Source organism: Macaca mulatta, chromosome 12 (genome assembly GCF_049350105.2).
Source record: "Macaca mulatta isolate MMU2019108-1 chromosome 12, T2T-MMU8v2.0, whole genome shotgun sequence".
Taxonomy (NCBI): Eukaryota; Metazoa; Chordata; class Mammalia; order Primates; family Cercopithecidae; genus Macaca; species Macaca mulatta.
In genome coordinates this window covers 121,015,130-121,040,625 of record NC_133417.1, presented here as the reverse complement: position 1 = coordinate 121,040,625, position 25,496 = coordinate 121,015,130, and the positions used below count along the sequence as shown (strand labels likewise).

Genomic DNA, 25,496 nt, shown 5'->3' with positions numbered 1-25,496 from the left:
GATCACGAGGTCAGGAGATCGAGACCATCCTGGCTAACACGGTGAAACCCCGTCTCTACTAAAAAATACAAAAAACTAGCCGGGCGAGGTGGCGGGTGCCTGTAGTCCCAGCTACTCGGGAGGCTGAGGCAGGAGAATGGTGTAAACCCGGGAGGCGGAGCTTGCAGTGAGCTGAGATCCGGCCACTGCACTCCAGCCTGGACCACAAAGCGAGACTCCGTCTCAAAAAAAAAAAAAAAAAAAAAGAAATAAAGTTACAGATTACATTAGACATCAGAATTGCTCATATCTTAAAAATAAAACATAAGAAAATAAGAAATTTTTACTTTTGTTGAATTATTCCGGGTTAGGTCTCTAGATACCCTGCAAGGCTTGCATAAAAATCTGAAGAAGCCAAACTTCTTTGGTTTAAGCAAAAAAAAAGTTTTCAATGCTCAGAATTATAGACATTTGAGGAGGTTAATTTTTTTTTTTTTTTCTTTTCAGCACTTCTCTGATCATTTGCCCAGATGGGATGTATTTGCTGGGCCAATAATGTGGGCAGGAACACATTTTTCAGGCCTGAATAATTTTTGAATCTCTTTACAAAGTCTTGTTTGGGTCTATTTGTGTTTTTGCTCAAGTCTTGGTTGGTGAGTTAGAGATCTAAGTGATGACATTTAGCAAAAACATGGCATGGAGCTGCTTTTTCGTTTGCATTTTGGGCTAAGATGAGACACTTTATGGGCTTCCTTATGAAGGATATTTTACATTTTTTGAAATATTTACTTACAGTAGTCAAGTCAATGCCAAACAAGAGAATGAATCTTCAGGGAACTTTGAAGATAGTTTTAAACTTTTAAACATACACATTTGTTTTATTGTATCATAAATTATATTCTTTAAAGAAGAATTATAATGAGGAATTGAAAAATTATGGGTTTTTTTTTGTCAGAGGATTCTCTATGGAGAAATTATTGTAGAATTGGACAACAGTGCTAATTATTTACACTTTGTTGCTTTTAAAAAATTTTTATCTTTTTTTAGTTTTTTTATTTTTGTTTTTTTAATACTTCAAGTTTTTGGGATATATGTGCAGAAAATGCAGGTTTGTTACATGGGTATACACATGCCATGGTGGTTTGCCACATCCATCAACCTGTCATCTATGTTAGGTATTTCTTCTAATGCTATCCCTCCCCTATCCCCCCACCCCCTGACAGGCCCTGGTATGTGATGTTCTCCTCCCTGTGTCCATATGTTCTCATTGTTCAACACCCGCTTATGAGCGAGAGCATGCGGTGCTTGGTTTTCTGTTCCTGTGTTAGTTTGCTGAGAATGATGGTTTCCAGTTTCATCCATGTCCCTGCAAAGGACAAGAACTCATCCTTTTTTATGGCTACATAGTACTCCATAGTGTATATGTCCCACATTTTCTTTATCCAATTTATCACTGATGAACATTTGGGTTGGTTCCAAGTCTTTGCTATTGTGAACAGTGCTGCAATAAACATACATTTGCACGTGGTGTCTTTATAGTAGAATGATTTATAATCCTTTGGGTATATACCCAGTAATGGGATTGCTGGGTCAGATGGTATTTTTGGCTCTAGATCCTTGAGAAATCGCCACACTGTCTTCCACAATGGTTGAACTAATTTACACTTGCACCAACAGTGTAAAAGTGTTTCTGTTTCTCCACATCCTCTCCAACATCTGTTGTTTCCTGACTTTTTAATGATCACCATCCTAACTGGCGTGAGATGGTATCTCATTGTGGTTTTGATTTGCATTTATCTAATGACCAGTGATGATGAGCTTTTTTTTATGTTTGTTGGCCGCATAAATATCTTCTTTTGAGAAGTATCTATTCATATCCTTCACCCACTTTTTGATGGGGTTGTTTGTTTTTTTCTTGTAAATTTGTTTAAGTTCATTGTAGATTCTGGATATTAGCCCTTTGTCAGGTGGAAAATTGCAAAAATTTTCTCCCATTCTATAGGTTGCCTGTTCACTCTGATGATAGTTTCTTTTGCTGTGCAGAAACTCTTTAGTTTAACTAGATCCCATTTGTCAATTTTAGCTTTTGTTGCCATTGCTTTTGGTGTTTTAGTCACGAAGTCTTTGCCATGCCTATGTCCTGAATGGTGTTGCCTAGGTTTTCTTCTAGGGTTTTTATGGTTTTAGGTCTTATGTTTAAGTCTTTAGTCCATCTTGAGTTAATTTTTGTATAAGGTGTAAGGAAGGGATCCAGTTTCAGTTTTCTGCATATGTTTGGCCAGTTTTCCCAGGACCATTTATTAAATGGGGAATCCTTTCCCCATTGCTTGTTTTTGTCAGGTTTGTCAAAGATCAGACAGTTGTAGATGTGTGGCATTATTTCTGAGGCCTCTGTTCTGTTCCATTGGTCTACATATCTGTTTTGGTACCAGTATGATGCTGTTTTGGTTACTGTAGCCTTGTAGTATGTTTGAAGTCAGGCAGTGTGATGCCTCCAGCTCTGTTCTTTTTGCTTAGGATTATCTTGGCTATACAGGCTCTTTTTTGATTCCATATGAAATTTAAAGTAGCTTTTTCTAATTTTGTGAGGAAAGTCAATGGTAGCTTGATGGGGATAGCATTGAATCTATAAATTACTTTGGGCAGTATTTCCATTTTTACTGTATTGATTCTTCCTATCCATAAGCATTAAATGTTTTTCCATTTGTTTGTGTCCTCTCTTATTTCCTTGAGCAGTGGTTTGTGGTTCTCCTTGAAGAGGTCCTTCACATCCTTTGTAAGTTGTATTCCTAGGTATTAAATTCTCTTTGTAGCAATTGTGAATGGGAGTTCACTCATGATTTGTCTTTCTGTTTGTCTATTATTGGTGTATAGGAATGCTTGTGATTTTCACACATTGATTTTGTATACTGAGACTTTGCTGAAGTTGTTTATCAGCTTAAAGAGATTTTGGGCTGAGACAATGGGGTTTTCTAAATATACAATCTTGTCATCTGCAAACAGAGACAATTTGACTTCTCTTCCTATTTGAATACCCTTTATTTCTTTCTCTTGCCTGATTGCTCTGGCCAGAACTTCCAACACAATGTTGAATAGGAGTGATGAGAGAGGACATCCTTGCCTTGTGCCAGTTTTAAAAGGGAGTGCTTCCAGTTTTTGCCCATTCAGTGTGATTTTGGCTGTGGGTTTGTCATAAATAGCTCTTATTATTTTGAGATACATTCCATCAATACCTAGTTTATTGAGAGTTTTTAACATGTAGGGCTGTTGAATTTTGTTGAAGGCCTTTTCTACATATATTGAGATAACCATGTGGTTTTTGTCATTGGTTCTGTTTATATGACGGATTATGTTTATTGATTTGTGTATGTTGAACCAGCCTTGCATCCCAGGGATGAAGCTGACTTGATTGTGGTGGATAAGCTTTTTGGTATGCTGCTGGATTTGGTTTGCCAGTATTTTATTGAAGATTCTTGCATCGATGATCATCAGGGATATTGGCCAGAAATTTTCTTTTTTTTGTTGTGTCTCTGTCAGGTTTTGGTATCAGGATGATAATGGCCTCACAAAATGAGTTAGGGAGGAGTCCCTCTTTTTCTGTTGTTTGGAATAGTTTCAGAAGGAATGGTACCAGCTCCTCTTTGTTCCTCTGGGATAATTCGACTGTGAATCCATCTGGTCCTGGGTTTTTTTTTCTTTTTTTTGGTTGGTAGGCTATAAAGTACTACCTCAATTTCAGAACTTGTGATTGGTCTATTCAGGGATCCAGCTTCTTCCTGGTTTAGTCTTGAGAGGGTGTATGTGTCCAGGAATTTATCCATTTCTTCTAGATTTTCCAGTTTATTTGCATAGAAGTGTTTATAGTATTCTCTGATGGTAGTTTGTATTACTGTGGGATCAGTGTTGATCTCCCCTTTATCATTTTTTATTGTGTCTATTTGATTCTTCTCTCTTTTCTTCTTTATTAGTCTGGCTAGCAGTCTATCTATTTTGTTAATCTTTTTAAAAAACTAGCTCCTGGATCCATTGGCTTTTTTAAAAAGGGTTTTTGTGTCTCTGTCTCCTTCAGTTCTTGCTCTGATCTTAGTTATTTCTTGTCTTCTGCTAGCTTTTGAATTTGTTTGCTCTTGCTTCTCTAGTTCTTTTAATTGTGATGTTAGGGTGTCGATTTTAAATCTTTCCTGCTTTCTAGTTTGTGAATTTAGTGCTAAAATTTCCTTCTAAACATTGCTTTAGCTGTGTCCCAGAGATTCTGCTACATTGTGTCTTTGTTCTCATTGGTTTCAAAGAACTTGTTTATTTCTGCCTTAATTTCATTATCTACCCAGTAGTCATTCAGGAGCAGATTGTTCAGTTCCCATGTAGTTGCGTGGTTTTGAGTGAGGTTCTTTATCCTGAGTTCTAGTTTGATTGTACTGCAGTCTGAGAGACTGTTTGTTATGATTTCCATTCTTTTGCATTTGCTAAGGAGTGTTTTACTTCCAATTATGTGTTCAATTTTAGAACAAATGCAATGTGCTGTGAAAAGAATGTATATTCTGTGGATTTGGGGTGGAGAGTTCTGTAGATGTCTATTAGGTCTGCTTGTTGCAGAGCTGAGTTCAAGTCCTGGATATCCTTGTTAATTTTCTGTCTTGTTGATCTGTCTAATATTGACAGGGTGGTGTTAAAGTCTCCCAGTATTATTGTGTGGGAGTCTAAGTCTCTTTGTAGGTCTCTAAGAACTTGCTTAATGAATCTGGGTGCTCCTGTATTGGGTGCATATATATTTAGGATGGTTAGCTCTTCTTGTTGCATTGACCCCTTTACCATTGTGTAATGCTCTTCTTTGTCTTTTTTGATCTTTGTTGTTTTAAAGTCTGTTTCATAAGAGATTAGGATTGCAACCCCTGATTTTTTTGTTTGTTTTTTTGCTTTCCATTTGCTTGGTAAATATTCCTCCATCCCTTTATTTTGAGCTTATGTGTATCTTTGCATGTGAAATGGGTCTCCTGAATACAGCACACCAATGGGTCTTGACTCTTTATCCAATTTGCCAGTCCGTGTCTTTTAATTGGGGGCATTTAGCCCATTTAAATTTGAGGTAAATTTTGTTATGTGTGATTTGATCTTGTCATTGTGATTCTAGATGGTTATTTTGCCCGTTAGTTGATGCAGTTTCTTCATAGTGTTGATGGCCTTTACAATTTGGTGTGTTTTTGCAGTGGCTGGTCCCAGTTGTTCCTTTCCATGTTTAGTCCTTCCTTCAGGAGCTCTTGTAAGGCAGACCTGGTGACAAAATCTCTCAGCATTTGCTTGTCTGTAAAGGATTTTATTTTTCCTTTGCTTATGAAGCTTAGTTTAGCTGGATGTGCAATTCTGGGTTGAAAATTCTTTTTTTTAAGAATGTTGAATGTTGGCCCCCACTCTCTTCTGACTTGTAGGGTTTCTGCTGAGAGATGTGCTGGTAGTCTGATGGTCTTCCCTTTGTGGGTAACCCGACCTTTCTCTCTGGCTGTCCTTAATATTTTTTTCCTTCATTTCAACCTTGGCGAATCTAACAATTATGTGTCTTGGAGTTGCTCTTCTCAAGGAGTATCTTTGTGGTGCTCTCTGTATTTCCTGAATTTGAATGTTGGCCTGTCTTGCTAGATTGGGGAAGTTCTCCTGGATAATATCTTGAAGAGTGTTTTCCAACTAGGTTCCATTCTCCCCCGTCACTTTCAGGTACACCAATCAAATCCAGGTTTGGTCTTTTCACATAGTCACATATTTTTTGGAGGCTTTGTTCATTCCATTTCATTCTTTTTTCTCTAATCTTATCTTCATGCTTTATTTCATTAAGTTGATCTTCAATCTCTGATATCCTTTCTTTTGCTTGATCGATTAGGCTATTGATACTTGTTTATGCTTTACGAAATTCTCATGTTGTGTTTTTCAGCTCTATCAGGTCATTTATGTTCTTCTCTACACTGGTTATTCTAGCTAGCAATTATTCTAACCTTTTTTCAAGGTTCTTAGCTTCCTTGGATTGGGTTAGAACATGCTCCTTTAGCTCGGAGGAGTTTGTTACTACTCACTTTCTGAAGCCCACTTCTGTCAATTCATCAAAATTATTCTCCATCCAGTTTTGTCCCTTGCTGGCGAGTAGTTGTGATCCTTTGGAGGAGAAGAGGCATTCTGGTTGTTGGAATTTTCAGTCTTTTTGTGTTGGTTTTTCCTCATCTTTGTGGATTTATCTAACTTTGGTCTTTGATGTTGGTGACCTTGGATGGAATTTCTGTGTGGACGTCCTTTTTGTTGATGTTGATGCTATTCCTTTCTGTTTGTTAGCTTTCCTTCTAACAGTCAGGCCCCTCTGCTGCAGGTCTGCTGGAGTTTGCTGGAGGTCCACTCCAGACCCTTTCTGCCAGGGTGTCACCATCAGAGGCTGTAGAACAGCAAAGACTGCTGTCTGTTCCTTCCTCTGGAAGCTTTATCCCAGAAGGGCACCCGCTAGATGCCAGCCAGATCTCTCCTGTATGAGGTGTCGGTTGATCCCTGCTGGGAGGTATCTCCCAGTCAGGAGGCATGGGTGTCAGGGACCCACTTGAGGAGGCAGTCTGTCCTTTAGCAGAGCTCGAGCACTGTGATGAGAGATCCGCTGCTCTCTTCAGAGCTAGCAGGCAGGAAAGTTTAAGTCTGCTGAAGCTGTACCCACAGCTGCCCCTTCCGCCAGGTGCTCTGTCCCAGGGAGATGGGAGTTTTATTTATAAGCCCGTGACTGGGGCTGCTGCCTTTCTTTCCGAGATGCCTTGCCCAGAGAGGAGGAATCTAGAGAGGCAGTCTGGTTACGGTGGCTTTGCCGTGCTGTGGTGGGCTCCACCCAGTTCGAACTTTCCAGCAGCTTTGTTTACACTGTGAGGGAAAGCAGCTGACCCAAGCCTCAGGAATGGCGGGTGCTCCTCCCCTCCACCAGGCTCGAGCATCCCAGGTCGACTTCAGACTGCTGTGCTGGCAGCGAGAATTTCAAGTCAGTGGATCTTAGCTTGCTGGGCTCCATGGTGGTGGGATCTGCTGAGCTAGACCACTTGGCTCCCTGACTGCAGCCCCGTTTCCAGGGGGTGAATGGTTCTATCTTGCTGGTGTTCCAGGAGCCACTGGGGTATGAAAAAAAAACTGCTCTAGGTAGCTCAATGTATGCCCAAACAGCTTCCCAGTTTTGTGCTTGAAACCTGGGGACCTGGTGGCGTAGGCACCTGAAGGAATCTCCTGGTCTGTGGGTTGTGAAGACCATGGGAAAAGTGTAGTATCTGGGCTGGAGTGCACCGTTCCTCATGGCACAGTCCCTCATGGCTTCCCTCTGCTAGGGGATGGGGTTCCCCAACTCCTTGTGCTTCCTGGATGAGGCAATGCCCCATCCTGCTTTGGCTCGCCCTCTGTGGGCTGCACCCACTGTCTAACCAGTCCCAATGAGATGAACCAGGTACCTCAGTTGGAAATGCAGAAATCACCCGCCTTCTGCATTGCTGTTCCTATTCGACCATCTTGCCATCCATGCATCCTTTGTTGCTTTAATGCCCATTGTGTCCAGCTGTGACTTCATAGCTCATATGCTTTCTTTACAAAGGAGTTCAAATTAATAGTAGACTCAAAACATTGCAAAGTCATTTCCTTTGAAGAAAAAATTCTGTTTTTATATTATTCTCAACAAATAATTTACAGTCAGTATTGATTGAAATATGTTAGTATCTTTTGTCAGAGATGTTGGGGAAAAAAGTATATTTTATCTTCCTGCATAAGCATTTTCCTAGAGATAATGGGGGCTTTTTGGGAAAGGCTTACCCCATAGTGGTTTTACTATACTCATGCTACTTCATGAAATCTAGCAGAAGGGATTTATTATTCCAATCTCAGTGACACTTTGCTGAATGGATGAATGGACATTCATGTCATCTCAGTGACAACCCGTAAAATCATTTATCAGTCACTTAAACCTCAGTGCTGATTTATCGGCTCTAGTTCAGGCCTCAGGTTGAGAGAAAGGTGTGGGGAGATAGTCACATGTGGTCCAGGGTCTGGTGTTCTATGTTAGGTAGTTTGGATGTTGTTCTTTGGGGAATAGGGTACTAAAATGGAGATTTGGGGATACAGAAATGTGATCAATGTTTTGCTGGTTTTAAGAGGGAGTAATTATGGTGAGTAAGGGATTGGCAGGGTGAGGGTGAACTGAGGAGCCTAATAGTCCCATAGTTCTTTCCTTTGTAATGAATTTCTCACTATCTAGTGTGCTGTGAGTGAGGCTCATGGAAGGTGTTCAGTAACGATTTGCTGAATGGATGAATGGATTTAGCATGCATCAGAGCTTAAAGATGATCATGTGTCTGCTTTAATCCCTGATCTTGTACGCTGTTTTTCCAGCCCAGCAGCCCCATGACTTGGGACAGGACAACATACATCAAGGACACTTGAGCAACCCACTCAGTTCACCCCTCTTCCTTGCCTCGTGAGACTAGTGGCCAGTAAGGCCGAGGTGGAATTTAAATTCCATTTGGGGCAATCACCAGGGATCTCTTTTTAATTCTGAGATAAACCTCCTTGACCTTGGCTTCTATTTTGAATCCTGATTCTGTCTGCCAACCTAAAATAGTCAAAAGGGTCAGAGTCAGTTTAAAGAAAGTTTATTCAAGCACGAAGATTGAGGATGGCCATCTTGGAAGCACAGATTCCGAAGAATGGAAGTCAGCGTCCTGAGGTGTAGAAATTTGGGATTGTTTATATAGATAAAGTTTAGAGAAGCTTCACAGAAGTTCAATATCCTTCTACATAAGGCTTAAAGCATAGTTACAACCATCTGATTAGCTGAGATGATTTTTCTTTTAGGAAAGGTATATTTAACATTCCACAGTAAAGATATAACAGTCAAACAGTCATGGGGTCTTTTGCACCATCTGGTCTGAGTTAGGTACAGGACAATAAAGGAGGAAGTTAATCTATAACAAAGATCAGTGATTGGAAGGATAGAAGGTCTGGCTTTGGGCCTGTCCTGGTCATTTACAGAACAAGAACAATGAAGAAGAGAGTTAATCTGTAATAGAAGAAACAGAAGCTGCAGGCTGGGCACGGTGGCTCACCCTGTAATCCCAGCACTTTGGGAGGCTGAGGTGGGAGAATTGCTTGAGCCCAGGAGTTCCACACCAGCCTGAGCAACATAGTGAGAACTCCATTCCTACAAAAAGAAAATAAAAAAGGAAAAGAAAGAAACAGAAGTTGCAAACATGTTGCATGCCTCAGTCTCCAGGGCTTAACTTCCCCTTGGCATAATACATTCAGAGGGTCCTAAAATGTATTTTCATTTCAGTTTCACCCATTTCTTCAAAATCTTTTGGAGAAAGCGTTGCAGAAGAATCATGTATTTAGGTCGTTTATGTAGGTCAAAATCCCACATCGCTAGGAAGGCTCATTCCTAGGAAGTCATGTCCCATGGAGGGGAAAGTTGGAAAAGACCAAAGCTGAATTATGAAGCAAACACGGGAGAAATGGTCCTGAAACCTGATTCAGGCTACATGACTGCCTTTTCAATCAAAGTAATTTTTTGAGTGACCATTATTCCAGACTTTTCAGGTGTACATTGGCTCAGTTGCAAACAAATGCTGTAACAGCAGTGTAGGCAAAAACAGGACCAAACACCACAAATCATTATAATTACTAGAATAAGTAACAGCTTTTGCCACCAAGTTTCTAAGATTTAAAGCAGTTGCTTAGGCAATCATTTGGAGAGGGCCTTAGATCTGAAAAGTCAGTTATTTGGGTTTTCATATCAGCCATTAAGTTAGTGATGTTATCTGATTCATCAGGGGTTTGGACACAACACTGTTTCTACGTTAGCACAAGCTCCCACTTGGGCTGCAGCGAGTATGTCTAAAGCCATACAGTTCTGTAATATAGCCTTTCTCATAAGAGTAACTTCATTGTTTAATAATGAAATACCCATATGGCTATCATTTAGGGCCTTTGTGTATCATTGGTTAGGGCCTCTACATGCCAAATGACATCCTCAATACCCGGTTGTAGTATGAAGATGAAAGCTAATAAGTGGTCATACCCATGAAACATAGAACAAACCCAATGAGATTGTGAATGAGGAAAATTTGCAGGTTTTAGCAGAGTATGAACTACTCAGCCCTGTGCCCAAGCATATCCCAAGGAACATCACCTAATCATCCTGGGGGTAACTGTGACCATAAGTTAGTGCCACAAAGCCCAGACGTTCCATTTGGAGCTAACCAATGAACACCTGCTGGTTGTGCCCATTCGGTGGCATGCCAATCAGTACTCTATCTCTAGTGCTATTGGGCCAGGTATTTTTGGTATAATTTCTCTGTTCCCAAAATAAGGGGACAAGCTGACTGAGCTGGCCAAAGAAGGGGGCAAGCCAGATAAAACCATCCCAAATTTGTGTTGTATCGTTCTAAAATTGACTTGTCTCAACTCTCAATTGGGGCAGCCTGGTTGTTTCATCCCTCAGTAGGGACAGCACCAGCATGAAAGCTAATGGACTAGTTTCTTTTCCTGAGAAGCTCTTACTATGATCTTTATTCTGTAAAGTATTATTAATAGGCCAGTGATATACTTTATCCTTAGTCCTACTAGCGTCAACATCGATGACTATTTTTGAGAAACACAGATATATTTCTGATATTCTGTCCTATCTTTTCCTGTGAGATACTCACCATAGAAGGCCAAAACTACTAGAAAGGGCATGAGACCACATACCCAACAAGCATATTTTTGTAATCTTTTAGCATAGTCTTGGGCACATTGCAAAGAGAGGTTTGCTTCAAGGGCAACAGCTGGTGATAGTAGAACCAAGACATGAGAACTAAGAATAAAAAGAAGTTTAGTGGGAGCTTGTAAAGGAAAATCTTCATCATCTATTTATTAACAAATGTTAATAATAAGCATTTGTTTACATATAGACCTAGTATGAAGCCTTGGGTTTTAGCTGTCTACATCAGGTATCCTCTTCTTTTTGGCCTGGCATTAACTTGAGTTGAGAGTCACCTTCCGGGGAAACATTCCACTCAGGAGATAGAGCCTTTTTGATGAGAAACATGGATCTAGGAGTCTAGTCTTTATCATTTTACAGCACGAGGATTAGTAAAGGACACTTTGTAAGGGCTCTTCCACTTCAGTCAGAGACAGTCTTTTAAAATATGCCATTTCCAATAAACAAAATCTCCTGGTTAAAGACTGTGGGTCTTTAATTCTTCATTTCCTGAGAGGTCTCTAAGAATCTTTCACTAGATTATAATTCTTAGTTAATTGTTTCATAAGGTTATAATAATAAGGGAACATGTCTCCCTTTATAATTAAGGAGTTACAGTTCTCTGGGAGCAGATTCACAGGTTTGCCAGTTACAACAACAACTGATATTTTCTAAATGAGACTGATCTTAGGTTAAGAAAAACCAATGAAAGAGACTTTGGCCATGGAATCTTTAAAACTTCTGTTATTTTTGCCAATTGAATCTTAATTATTCCATTTGTATGCTCCACCAATCCAAATGATTGGGGATGACACGCACAATGAAAGTGTTGGAGGAGAGGGCAACTTTTACATACTGAGTGAATTTTCTGTCTGGTAAAATGAGTACCTCGGTCACTGTAGAGTTTTAAGGGAGCTCCCCAAGTCAGAATAATATTTCCTGAAAGAATTTTACTTACTGCTAAGGCAGTCAGTCACTCTTCTACATGGATACACTTCGAACCAATGAGAAAACATGCAAATAATCACTAGAACATAATGGTATCCTTGCAGTGGTGGCAGCTGAATAGAATCTAGTTGTCGAACTTCATAGGGGCCTTCAGTTAAAGGCAAATGTCCTTGGGAACTGTGTAAAGGTTTCCCTAGATTATATTTTGAGCAGATAACATGGCAGTGATTGTATACCTTGTGAGCTATAATCAGAGATGGTTTTTAAAAGTATTGTTTTCCCCAAGCAACCATTTCCTCAGGGTTCCAATGAGTTGAATCACGTATATAGGTTAAAAATGATGACTATAATTCAGCAGGAAGCATAGGTAAATTATTTGGCCCACACCACACCTCATCTTTGGGAGAGTGTGCTCTCCTTTTTGTCTTCCAATTTTCCTGTTCACCTTCTGGAGCTCTGTACTTAACTCATTTTATGTCAAATTCAGGTGCTTCTTTAAAATTTAATATAGATTACTTTTCTTGTTTAGATGCATTTAGTGCAGCTCTTTTTGCTGCCGTATCAGCTAGCTGATCTGGAGTATCTGATTTGGGATGATCTGGGATTTTAATAATGGGCAGTGATCTTGGTATAATAATAAGTCTTCTAGCAATTGTGAAATAAGGTGTCCAATTTTTACAGACTGATGAGAAGCATTTAAAAACCTTCTTTGTTTCCATAGCATTCCAAAATCATGAGCAACTCCAGAAGCAGATCTGCTGCCTGCGTGAATATTAGCAGTTATTCCTTTTGCCAATTGACAGGCCCTGATTAATGCTATCAGTTCTGCTTGTTGAGCACATGTGGCTCCTGGAAGGCAATCACTTTCTATTTCTCCCATTAAAGATACTATAGCATAGCCTGCACAGTAAGTCCCAGATTCATCCTTTAAGTAAGATCCATCTGTAAACCAAACAACATCAGTGCTAGTAAGGGGAGTCTCATGGAGGTCTGTTCCGGGAGAGAGAAGCTGATTGGTTAAGATTTTGCAATCTTGTGCCCTGTCATCTGAAGCCAGAGGCAAAAGAGTGGCAGAGTTTAGATGACTGGACCTAGAGATTGTAATGTGAAGGGCAGAATTAGGGGGATGCTGACCTTTGACTGTCATCTATACCCTTAATCCCCTAGAAGTTCCCCTGCCCAATACATCGGTTCTACTTGCTTCTGGAGTCTCAATTACCTGAGCCCACTGCAGCCTAAGCACATGAAAGCAGTTTTCTTTAATTCAACAGTGGTTTTGGAGAGCTTTTTATCTCTCCTATAAAAAAAAGAGCTTTGTCAGAGCCTCTCTTGAACAGGTCCACCATTGGAAGTAACTCTCCCAGTTATTGTTTAATTTTAGAGCTGTTTTTCTAATTGTGTGTGTAAATAAGCTAATTTAGGTATTTCAAAGGTATCTCGTTTTGGTCATTGTAGTTTGGTGTCTTCACGGGTTAAGACTATTTCTCTAGATATTGACAGGAGATGGCCCCATAAATATTGCATAGGAATCCAACCGGAGTTTCCACAGGTGGATCTCTCCTTTCAGAAGGAAGATGCGGTTTTACATAGATAACTGCCCATAAATTAGGTTCTTTTTAAGCTGAAAGGGAAAGATGTTTTGGATCTGGTGTGCTGCCTAATGAGGATTACTCCTCAAGGTGTCATCTATGAGTTGCTTCTCCCCTGTTAAGCGTCTTGGCAAAACCATGAATCCTGGGTGCTTAAGGCACTGGGAGAGCAGCCTTTCATGGGGTCCCCTGGGTTAAGCAAGATTCCCCCTGTGTTCTTTTTTGAGGATTGCCTATGGGACCATTGCACATCACGAGCAATGAGCTCAAACACTCCCACAAGAACCTAGTTGCCTAAGGTACGTTTTGTCCAGGAAGAATAGTGTTCCTTATCTTTGGGATTTATCTTTGTTCTAATTAAAAGCTTTCCATTGGCTTTGGCCACTCAAAAAGGGACTTTAGATATGTCAAATGAACCCAGCTTCCGAGTTTAGCCAGTTTGTTTGTTTTTTTTTAATTACAAACTTTGCTTAAACCACAAAAAATTCACTTCCTCTTTCCAGAGAGAGAAATGGTTTCCTTCCCTGACCATAGTGCGAATGAGAGAAAAGGCTATACGAACTCTAATGCATAGTTCAACAAACAACTCTTAACCTCAGAAAAAAGTGAAAATCACAAATCTATAGGACAGGCACAGTAGCTCATGCCTGTAATCCCAACCCTTTGAAAGGATCACTTGAGGCTAAGAATTTGAGACCAGCCTGGGCAACATAGTGAGACCCTGTCTCTACAAAAAATAAATTAGCCAGGCATGGTGGCCCCGCACCTATAGTCCCAGCTTCTTGTGAGACTGAGTTGGAGGGATTCCTTGAGCCTAGGAGTTTGAGGCTGCAGTGAGCCATGAGTGCACCATTGCACTCCAACCTGCGCAACAGAGCAAGACCCTGTCTATAAAAAAACAAGACCCTGTCTATAAAAATGAAACAAAACAAAACACAAAGTAAACAAAACAAAATCTGAAAATAGCTGAATCTCTAGAGAACAAAACCCAAAACCTTACCTGGTTTAAAGCAGAGCTTTAATTCCACCTCTGTTGAGCGTGAAATTAGGTGGCTTGAATAAAGTCTGAATATCAACAAAAATCAGGGAGATTTGAGGTTGAAGAGGAACCTCACCAGAGACGACTCCTGGCTCTAGTGAGGTCGCATGAACAAAAGTCATTTGTGCTGATACCAATGCCCTGATTGTTGTTGGTGAAATGGTGGGGATCACTGGAGGCTTGCTTTGGGTCCCATCTGGGTAACCAAAATGTCAACCTAAAATAATCAAAAGGGTCAGAATCTAGTTTAAAGTGTTCAAATGCAAAGTGTGAAGATAGCCACCTAGGAAGCACAGACTCCAAAAAATGGAAGTGAGTGTTCTGAAGTGTCGAATTAGTTTATCTTTGGCCAGTGGGAACCTATTTAAGTTGTCTTTTGAATCTTTTGAGCAATCTCAGTAATCTCTGAGAGTCTCCTTATTGTCTGGTATGACAGAATGTTCTAGGCTCATCCTCTACTTTTTCTTTCTCAGACTTGGAATCAGCCATTTTTTCTTTTTCTTTTTCTTTTTCTTTTTTTCTTTTTTCTTTTTTTTTTTTTGAGATGGAGTCTTGCTCTGTCACCCAGGCTGGAGTGCAGTGGCAAGATCTTGGCTCACTGCAACCTCCACCTCCTGGGTTCACGCGATTCTCCTGCCTCAGCCTCCTGAGTAGCTGGGATTACAGGCACCTGCCAGCAAGCCTGGCTAATTTTTGCATTTTTAGTAGAGACCAGGTTTCACCTTGTTGGTTAGGCTGGTCTCGAACTCCCGACCTCGTGATCCACCCGCCTCAGCCTCCCAAAGTGCTGGGATTGCAGGCGCATGATTGCTTTGATTTAGAAGTGATTAATAGAAACAGCAATATGAAAATTAAGACTCCTTATTGCTCTTAGGTTGATCTTTTCAGAGGATAGAGGTAGGAAATACATATATATATATATGTATATATAATACATCATGAATTTACACTGATATATATTCAAATATAGAATAGGACTTTTAACTAAATCTTCTGCATCTTACATTTGTATCTCCTTTCTCTCATGTCAAAAATCCTGGTTTCTGATGGCACCAAGACAATTACTTATTTACTTAATCTCACAATACACCCAACAGTCTCAGAACAACAATACCTACCACTAGTGTCAGTGATTTGATAATTTTAAGATTTATTTGCAGTTCTTTTTGTCCTCAGAGTATATCTCAATAGAAATTTGTAGTCAGTTTACAATGTTTCAAAGTCATTTGGAACAGTACCTCCATATGGTTTTGCCATCCACCTGATACACAGTTGCATTTACTTGATTAATTTTGCTCTCAATTGTTAAGTATCTCATTTTGTTATGTTTAATTTTATTTTGCAATTATGCAAAATATTTACACTCTACCAAATTCAAATATATATTCAAGGTATATATATACAAGGTATATTCATAGAAGTATTACTTTGACCCTGTCCCTTCTTCTTTTTTCGTCATTCTATTGCTCAGGCTGGAGTGCAGTGGTATGACCTTGGCTCACTGCAACCTCCTCCTCCTGGGTTCAAGTGATTCTTGTGTCCCAGCCTCCTGAGTAGCTGGGATTACAGGCATGCACCCCATGCCCAGATGGGAAACCCCATCTCTATTAAAAATTTTTGTATTTTTAGTAGAGTTGGGGTTTCCCCATGTTGGTCAGGCTGGTCTTGAACTTCTGACCTCAGTTGTTTCACCCACTTCGTCCTCCCAAAGTGCTGGGATTATAGGCATGAGCCACCATGCCTGGCCCTGCCCCTTCTATATAATTCCTTCTTTCATCATAGGTAACCGTTTAAAGAACTATATATGTTAAGCCTTCCATCCCTTTAAAAAAATTTAAGGACTTATCTGAAGATGATTCCATGGTAATATAGAGATAATTCTCATTTCTTTTTGTAGCTGCCTTATACTCCATGGTGTGGCTGTATCCTGATTTATTCTTTGTTGAATCCATTATCTATTATAGATATTTGGATTGCTTCCAAGTTTATTATTATTAATGGTGTTGCAATGCATGGCCTTGTGCATCTTCTTATATTTTTGCCAGTGTATCTTTTGAATAGATTACTCAACATGGGATTGCTGAGTAAATATCTAGCAAGGTATCAGCAAATCTTCCTCTGGAAGAGAGGTGCAATTTTGCATTCCCACCAGTAGAGCAAAAGTGCTTGCTTCCCCAGAGTCTGGTCAACTGTGTATGTGATCAAACTTTTGGATTTTTCCCATCCAATGATAAATGAGAACCAGAATCTCAGAGAAGTGTAAAATTATACTTCTCTTATTATTAGCACTGTTGAGCTTTTTGTAGGTCACTTGAATTTGCTTATCAATTGTTTCTTAGCTTTGTTTGGCAATACAGTGTCATAGGTTTTTTCTTCTCAAATTCTAAAAGCTCTGTTTACGTGAAGAATATTTGCTCTGTGTAATGTAAGTGACACATATTTTCCCTGGTTTGTCATTTGTCCCCTTTTTACATTACTTATGACGCTTCTCACATACAAAGGTTTCTAACTTTATTTTATTTTTTACATCATCAATTTTGTCAGTTCTTTCTCTTTTTACTTCTGGATTTTGAGTCATGATTGGGAACATTTTTCCAAGTGTCATGTAATAAAGCAATTCACTCATGTTTCATGTAGTATTTGTATGGTTTCGTTTTATCACATTCCTGATACACTTGGAATTTATCTTGTTTTATAGTCTGAGAAATGGATCCATTTCCCCCTTTTAAAGTATAGCTATCTATCTGTTAATAGTTATCCTAATACTACTCACTTAAATGTTCATCTTTTCCTCACTAATTTGAGATGCTGACTTTATTATATGTTAAAGTTTCATATGCAGTTGTATTCATTGCAGGGTTTTCTGTTCTACTGAAGGTATCACTAAGGGTTATGACTAAAGTTTGAATTCTAGTTAAATGAATAAGCAGGTCCTTATTCATTTAACAGGTCTGTGTTGCCCAGAGCACAGGAGAAGTTATATAGAATTGTATTAGCCATTGTCTCTGCAGGATAAAAGACATGAAACATTTTGGATGTTTAATGAATAGTTACATGAGTGACTCAATTAAAAAAGTAAATTAGTAAATGATCAAAGAAATACGCTTGAGATATATATTTGGAACAGGACAAAGTTTCTATGAAATAGCAATTAGTGACAATGCAGTGGTGAACAGTATAACAGGGAGAAAATAATGGTATTTATAATCTATCTGCTTAGAAAAAGAATAACTTTGTTGCATATTTTAAAATGTGAAACTCTGAGAACTTGTGTGTAAATCTTAAAATACACTCAGATAATTTCATTATATTGAAAATTCTTACTACTGTATTGAAAATAAACCAATGATTAATCCTTTAGTGAAGAGAATCTTTTTTTTTCAATTGTGAATAATTGTAATTTAAATGAGATGTTTTCTTGGTTCAAATTTTGTGTGTAAGATTTTTTAATCGTGAGGCACATTGATGTGTTTTGAAAACAGAGTGTAACAAAAACAGTGACAATTTCTCCTTTGAGAGTGAAAGTAATGACATTAAAAAATAATTAATCTAGGTTTTCATTACACTGAGAAGACAATTCGTAGGCACCATTGTCCAGAAATCTTTGAAAAAATGCCTAATTAGTGTTCTCATCTAGCTTGGAAGAGCCAGAATTCTGAAGGTGTCACCCTGACTTTTGAAGGATTGTACACGTAATTCAACATAGCTGTGTGTGAAGAGCTCTTCACACATCTCCGCCTTTCTTTTAGTTTGACATACAGCACTGCAAAAGAAGTTAATTAATAGTTTTGTAAATAAATTACTTTAGGAGGTACACAGAGAAATTAAAGAAGTGGCGGGAAAGGTAGGAAAAGCATTAAGCGAGAAGGAAAATTGACAAGATTGAGAAAGGAACTTCTCCATCTGGCTAAAGATTCAGGGCTCAAAATTCCTTTTCCAGCCATGACTGGAGTGTGTGGAAGGAAATGACAGCTAGTCCTCACTAAGCACCTGGTGAACAGAAAGGCTCTTTCCATCGTGTTAACTTTGCAGTAGTTCTCTGGGTTTTCTTGCTTTAGGATGTTATAATCAAGACGTATTGAAAGTGTAGCTTCTCTTTTCGTAATCTTGCGATTCTGAGAACCAGCAGTACGAAATGTAGAGAGCAGTGAGATGAAAAACAGCTTGGGAAGAGCAGCCTACTTTATTTTCTCTTACAGCTTGAAAATATTTTTGTTTTATTGAGAGGCCAAGGTTTGAATTGGCCCAATTAATATTCATGTGGTTTTACCACCCTTACTAAGTATACTTAACCTCTCCATTGGACATTTTCCATCTCTTTATTTATTATTATTATTATTATTTTTAACTTGAACTAGCCCTTAGTTTCACAACATTGGCTGCCCTCCCTAGGGGCATGAAAGTTACCTGAATGAAATTTAACTCTAAAACATACAGTAAACCTTTTAAATTTGGTCACACTTGCCTCTGAGCCACTGTTAATACAACTAAATGGATGCCAAAGTTATTGTGAAAAACATTTTTTCCCTATTCTTTTAATCCTCTTATGTCAAATGGATAAGTGAATTTGTAGAGTATCATCATTCAAATTTGTCCTTGTTCTTCCTGCAGTTTTAACTATAATCTCAACCTCAGAAAATGAAAAACTTCTTCCAACATCTTTGCAAATAATTTCTCTTGTCTATGAAACATTTTATGGCAAAAATATGAGGGAATTATATGGCTTATGGACCCAGTAAAGGTTTGTGCTGAATGTCAGTTGAGGTGCATGGCAGAGGGGCCAAGTGAAGGCAAAGAAAGCAGGTGGGGAAATAGAAAACATTTTTAGTACCTGGTACAACTTAAATTTGCTACAATAGCTTTGTAAGACCCCATTGTGGGAAGATGCTCTGGTGAGGCTTTTTCTGCATCTGGGAATTTTACCATGAACTTCAGGTCTCAACTAGGAAAAAATCTTCACTCAACTTGGTATTCTGGACTTTTCAGGTGTTGTGTCTTTTTGACAGCAAGAGAATAAGATATTTTCATTTATCGGCTCCCAGAAAAGTAAATATTGTTATTTTGAAGGGGTATGTGTTACAGGAGCATCTCACCATGTGCTTCCCCTTCGGATATATTTTAATTCATTTAAAGATAGCCTTAAAAAACAAATATTAGGGACAGTTTTAAGGGGTGGTGATTTTGAAAGTCAGAAACCCTAAGACTGGGTGTGGTGATGATTTTAAAAAATTCTTTTATTCACTTATTATGCAGACAACTATTCAACACCTGCTCTATGCCAGGCACTGTGTTAGCTACTGGAAATGAAACAATGGCTAATATAGTTATAGTTCCTGCCTTTTACAAGGCTTGGTATCTAACAAGGAAGTGAGATAATTAAACAAATAACGTAAGAGTACATACATTTTGTGATAGATAATCATGTAGTTTATCATTCAAACTGGGACCTGAAGATGAAAGGGGAACTCTTAATAATTACCCTGGGCCAAGAGGTTTAAACCGAGATCACCCTGGGCAAAAGGAGATGCTTCTGACCTTAGGGTTAAGAGATCCAGAGATGGTTACAGGGCTGTGTATAAGGATCACTTAATCCAGTCTGTATGTGGTGATGGTGGGAGAAAGATTTTTAGGAAGAAATTATGTTGTTACTTATGGGACTGCCTCTTCAGGTGGGTTCTCTCCTGCGGCTCTCTAATGACTGCCTGTACCTCTGGAAGCCAAATGCTTTATATTTTTATGACCAGGTGGGAGAAAGGAGTCTGCTACCCCAACAGCTCAACCCAAGTCTTAGATTTGAGTCTTATTGGCCTGATGGACTCATGTGCCCATCTCTGAACCAATCACTGTGGACTGGGGAATGGAATATGGAGACTGGCCTATCCTTATAACAGGCGAATTCAGGATAGTGTTAGGGAGGGGAATGGGTTAATAATAAAGCAGTTGGCAGATACTACTTAGCCCAGGGCCTGGTGGCTAGGCTGGTTCTCTTCTTTCTAATCGGAGGCCTCTACCACAAACATGCTCCGCCAGATCATCAGTCAGGCCACGGCATCCGAGCTTGATCCCCCTCTTTGTATTTATTGGAGCTGGAGATACGGGAGCAGCACTGTATCTTTTGCATCTGGCATTGATCAATCCGGATGTTAGTTGGGACAGAAAGAATAACCCAGAACCCTGGAACAAACTGGGTCCCAGTGATCAATACGAGTTCTATTCAGTGAATGTGGATTACAGCGAACTGAAGAAAGAAGGTCCAGATTTCTAAATGAAATGTTTCACTATAAAGCTGCTTTAGAATGAAGGTTTTCCAGAAGCCATCTGCACAATTTTCCACTTAATATATTTCTCCTCTAAATACATGAAATAATGTTGATGTAACCTACTGGAGATTATACTGATTAATAAATAACTGAAACTTGAAAAAATAATAAAGCAGTTCTTTTTTTTTTTTTTTTTTTTTTGAAACGGAGTCTTGCTCTGTGGCCCAGGCTCACGGCAACCTCCACCTCCCGGGTTCAAGCGATTCTCCTGCCTTAACCTCATGACTAGCTGGGACTACAGGGACGTGCCCCCATGCCTGGCTAATTTTTTGTAATTTTAGTAGAGACGGGGTTTCACTGTGTTAGCCAGGATGGTCTCGATCTCCTGACCTTGAGTTCCGCCCGTCTTGGCCTCCCAAAGTGCTGGGATAAAGCAGTTTTTATATATAGCACTTATTATGTGCTAGTTATTGTTCTACGAGTTTAATGTGTTGTATTTTTAATTCTCCTAAAAACGCTTTGAGCTAGAAATTATTAATGTCCTCATTTTACAGCTAAAGGGACGGAGGCACAGGGAGGTTAAGGGACTTTCCTGATGTCCCACATCTGGTAAGTGATTAAGCCAGAATTCCAACAAAGGCAACTAGCTCTTATCCGTTACACTCTACCACCCGGACATCCTGTACAGCAGGAAGTTGGTCTGATTGAATTGAAGAGTGTGAAGGCGAATGGTGGGAAATACTGCTCTCCAGTAATGGTTGGTTTGCCTTCCTACATCAGAAAAAAACAATTACATCATGTTTAAAAACACTAATAACTGCTTTGTTGAGAGATAATTTACAGACCATACAATTCACCCATTTAAAGTATACAGTTTAGTGATTTTTAGTTACAGAATCCATGACTAATCGTTTTTTGTTGTTGTTGTTACAGAGTTGGGAAATCTGTAACAACCCAATAAATTTTAGGACATTTTCATCCCCCTGAAAAGAAACCATTAACAGTCACTCTCATTTTCCCCACCCCTTCCAGCCCTAGGCAACCATGAATCTACTTTCTTTCTCTGAAGATTTGCCTATTATAAATATTTCATGTAAGTGAAATCGTACAATATGTGGTCTTTTATGACTGGCTTCTTTTTCAGTGCTTACTCATGTTGTAGAATGTATCGGTATTTCATTCATTTTTATGGCCTAATAATATGACATTGTATGGATATATCACATTTTATTTATCCACTCATCAACTGTTGGATATTTACGTTGTTTCTAGTGTGTGACTATTATGAATAATACTACTATAAACATTCATTTATAAATTGTTTAGGTATATACCTAGGAATAGAATTGCTGAGTCATATGGTAACTCAGAGGAACTACCAAATCTTTTTCCGCAGTGGCTGCATCATTTTAAATTGCCACCAGCAGTCCCGATTTCTCCATGTCCTTTTTGAATACTTGTTATCTGTCTTTTTAAAAAATGTATATTATTAGCACCTAGTAGGTGTGACATTGTATTTTATCATGGTTTTGATTTGCATTTTCCTGATGACTAATGATGTTGAGCATGATTTAATGTGCTTATTGTTCATTTGTATATCTAGTTTGGAGAACTGTCTGTTCAGATATTTTGCTCATTTTTAGTTGGGTTTTCTTTTCATTACTGAGTTGAAATAGTTCTCTATCTATTCTAGATATACATACCTCATCAGATATACAATTTGCAAATACTTTCTCCCATTTTGTGGGCTGTTCTTGAACTTTCTATGTGATATCCTTTTCAGTACAAAAGTTTTTAAATTTAATGATTTTCAATTTTTCAATATTTTTCTTGTTTTTGATTGTGCTTTTGGTTTCATATCTAAGCAATCATTGCTAAATTCAAAGTCACAAAGATTTATAGTTATGTTTCCTTCAAAAGTTTTACAGTTAGCTCTTACATTTAGGTTTTAGATTCATTTTAAGCTAATATTTGTATATGGTGTGAGTTAGTGGTCCAACTTGCTTTTACACATGGATATCCAGTTGTCCCAACACCATTTATTTAAAAAATTACTCCTTCTCCATTGAAATATCTTGGCACTCTTGCTGAAAATCAATCAAAACCAACACAATGGTTTATTTTTGGACTTTCAATTCTGTTTTATTAATCTACATCTTTCCTATACCAGTACCATATTTTCTTGGTTACTGTAGCTTCGTAGTAAATTTTGAAATCAGGAAGTGTGAGCCCTCCTACTTGGTCTTTTTCAACATTGTTTTAAATATTCTGGATTAATTAAATTTTCATTGGAATTTTGGGATCAGCTTGTCAATTTCTGTGAAGAAGCTAGCTGTGACATTGATAGGGATTTTGATAAATCTGTATATCAATTTGAGAAGTATTGCCATCTTAACAATATTGTTATCTTCCAGTCCATGAACATGGGATGTATTTCTGTTTACTTGGGTATTCTTTAATTTATTTAAATAATGTTTTTTGGTTTTCAGAGTATAAGGCTTCCATTTCTTATGTTAATTGTACTCCTAAGTATTTTTTAATGCTATTACAAATGGAATTGTTTTCCTAATTTTATTTTTGGAATGCTGATTATAAGCATATAGAAATTCAATTGACTTTTGTGTAATGATCTTGTATTCTGCAACTTGCCAAACTCATTCATAAGTTCTAATATTGTTTTTAATGGATTCCTTAGGATTTTCAGTATATGTGATCTTGTCATCTGCAAATAGAAATAGCTATACTTTTTCCTTTTCAATCTGGATGCCTTTTATTTTATTATGTTGCATAACTGCTCTAACTAGAGCTGCTAGTGCTAGTTTTCTTTTCTGTGATGTCTTCATTTGGTTTCAGTATCAGAATAATACTGGCCTCATTGAATCAGTTGGGAAGGTTTCCCCTTGCTTCTGTGTTTTGGAAGAGTTTATAAAGAATGCTATTAATTATCACTTTTTTTAACTTGTTTTTTTGAGACAGAGTTTTGCTCTGTCACCCAGGGTGGAGTGCAGTGGTGTGATCTTGGCTCACTACAACCTCTGCCTCCTGGGTTCAAGTGATTCTCCTGTCTCAGCCTCCTAAGCTGCTGGGATTACAGGCATGCACCACCATGCCAGATAATTTTTATATTTTTAGTAGAGAGGATGTTTCACCATATTGGCCAGGTTGGTCTTAAACTCTTGACCTCAGGTGATCTGCCTGTCTTGGCCTCCCAAAGTGCTGGGATTACAGGCATGAGCCACCACACCTGGCCTAATTCTCACTTAAATGCTTGGTAGAGTTCACCAGTAAAGTCATCTGGGCCTAGTAATTCAATTTCTTTACTTGTTATAGGTCTATTCAAATTTATATTCCTTCTTAGGTCAGTTTTGTTAGTTTGTGTCTTTGTGGAAGTTCTTATATTTCATCTAAGGTATTTAATTTGTTTGCATGCAATTGTTTATAATATTCCCCTATAATCTTATTTATTTCAGTAGAACTGTCCCTGCTTCATTTTTAATTTTAGCAATTTGAGTTTTCTCTTTTTTGCTTGGTCAGTCTAACTAAATATTTGTCAGATTTCTTATTCTTTTCAAAGATCCAGTTTTTGATTCTGTTGATTTTATTCATTATTTTTCCTAGCCTTTATACAGTAGTTTATTCTCTAATCCTTATTGTTTTCTTCCTTTGCTTGCTTTTTGTTTAGTTTGCTCTTCTTTTTCTGGTGCCTTTAGGAGGTATGTTAATGACTTGAGATATTTCTTATTTTTTAACATAAGCATTTTCAGTTATCAAATTTCATCTAAGCACTGCTTTAGCTGCATCCCATAAGCTTTGGTATGTTGTGTCTTTATTTTATTTATCTGAGAATATTTTCTAATTTCACTTCTGATTTCTTCTTTGACTGATTGGTTATTTAGTATTGTGCTGTTTAATTTTCACAAATTTGTAAATTTTTCAAATTTTTTTGTTATCAATGTCTAATTTTACTACATTTTGGTTGGCAAACATACTTTGCATGATTTCAATTCTTTTAAATTTATTCAGGCTATTTTATGACTTAGCATATAGTCTGTTAATGAAAGTACCAAACTCTAAAATATTTTAAAGAAGTTTATTCTGAGCCAATATGAATGATTGCAGCCTGGGGAAACACAGTCTTAAAAAGTCCTGAGAAAATGCACCCAAGGTAGTCAGATTACAGTTTGGTTTCATACATTTCAGGGAGGTAGGATGTATTAGTCTGTTTTCACACTGCTATAAAGAAATGTCTGAGACTGGGTAATTTATAAAGAAAAGAAGTTTAATTGACTCAGTTCCACATGGCTGGGGAGGCCTCAGGAAACTTACAATCATGCCAAAAAGGGAAGCAGGCACATCTTACATGCCTGCAGGCGAGAAAGAGCAAGAGTGAGCGAAGGGGGAAGAGCCCCTTATAAAACCATCAGATCTCATGAGAACTCACTCACTATCATGGACAGGATGGAGGAAACCACCCCCATGAGCCAATCACCTCCTACTAGGTTCCTCCCTCAACACATGAGGTTTATGGGGATTATAATTTGAGATGAGATTTGGGTGGGGACACAAAGTCAAACCATGTCATTGGAGTTATAAGTAAAGACATAAATCGCCGGGCGCGGTGGCTCAAGCCTGTAATCCCAGCACTTTGGGAGGCCGAGACGGGCGGATCATGAGGTCAGGAGATCGAGACCATTCTGACTAACACGGTGAAACCCCGTCTCTACTAAAAAATACAAAAAAAAAAAAAAAAAAAAAAAAACTAGCCGGGCGAGGTGGCGGGCACCTGTAGTCCCGGCTACTCGGGAGGCTGAGGCAGGAGAATGGCGGGAACCCGGGAGGCGCAGCTTGCAGTGAGCTGAGATCCGGCCACAGCACTCCAGCCTGGGTGACAGAGCGAGACTCCGTCTCAAAAAAAAAAAAAAAAAAAAAAAAAAAAAAAGACATAAATCAATACA

General features: G+C 38.5%; 1 pseudogene; it reads left to right on the top strand.

Annotated features, from left to right (window-relative positions):
* The first annotated feature begins 20,299 nt into the window (after window positions 1-20,299).
* Window positions 20,300-20,546, top strand: LOC114671531 (cytochrome c oxidase subunit NDUFA4-like; annotated as a pseudogene).
* Window positions 20,547-25,496: the final 4,950 nt, after the last annotated feature.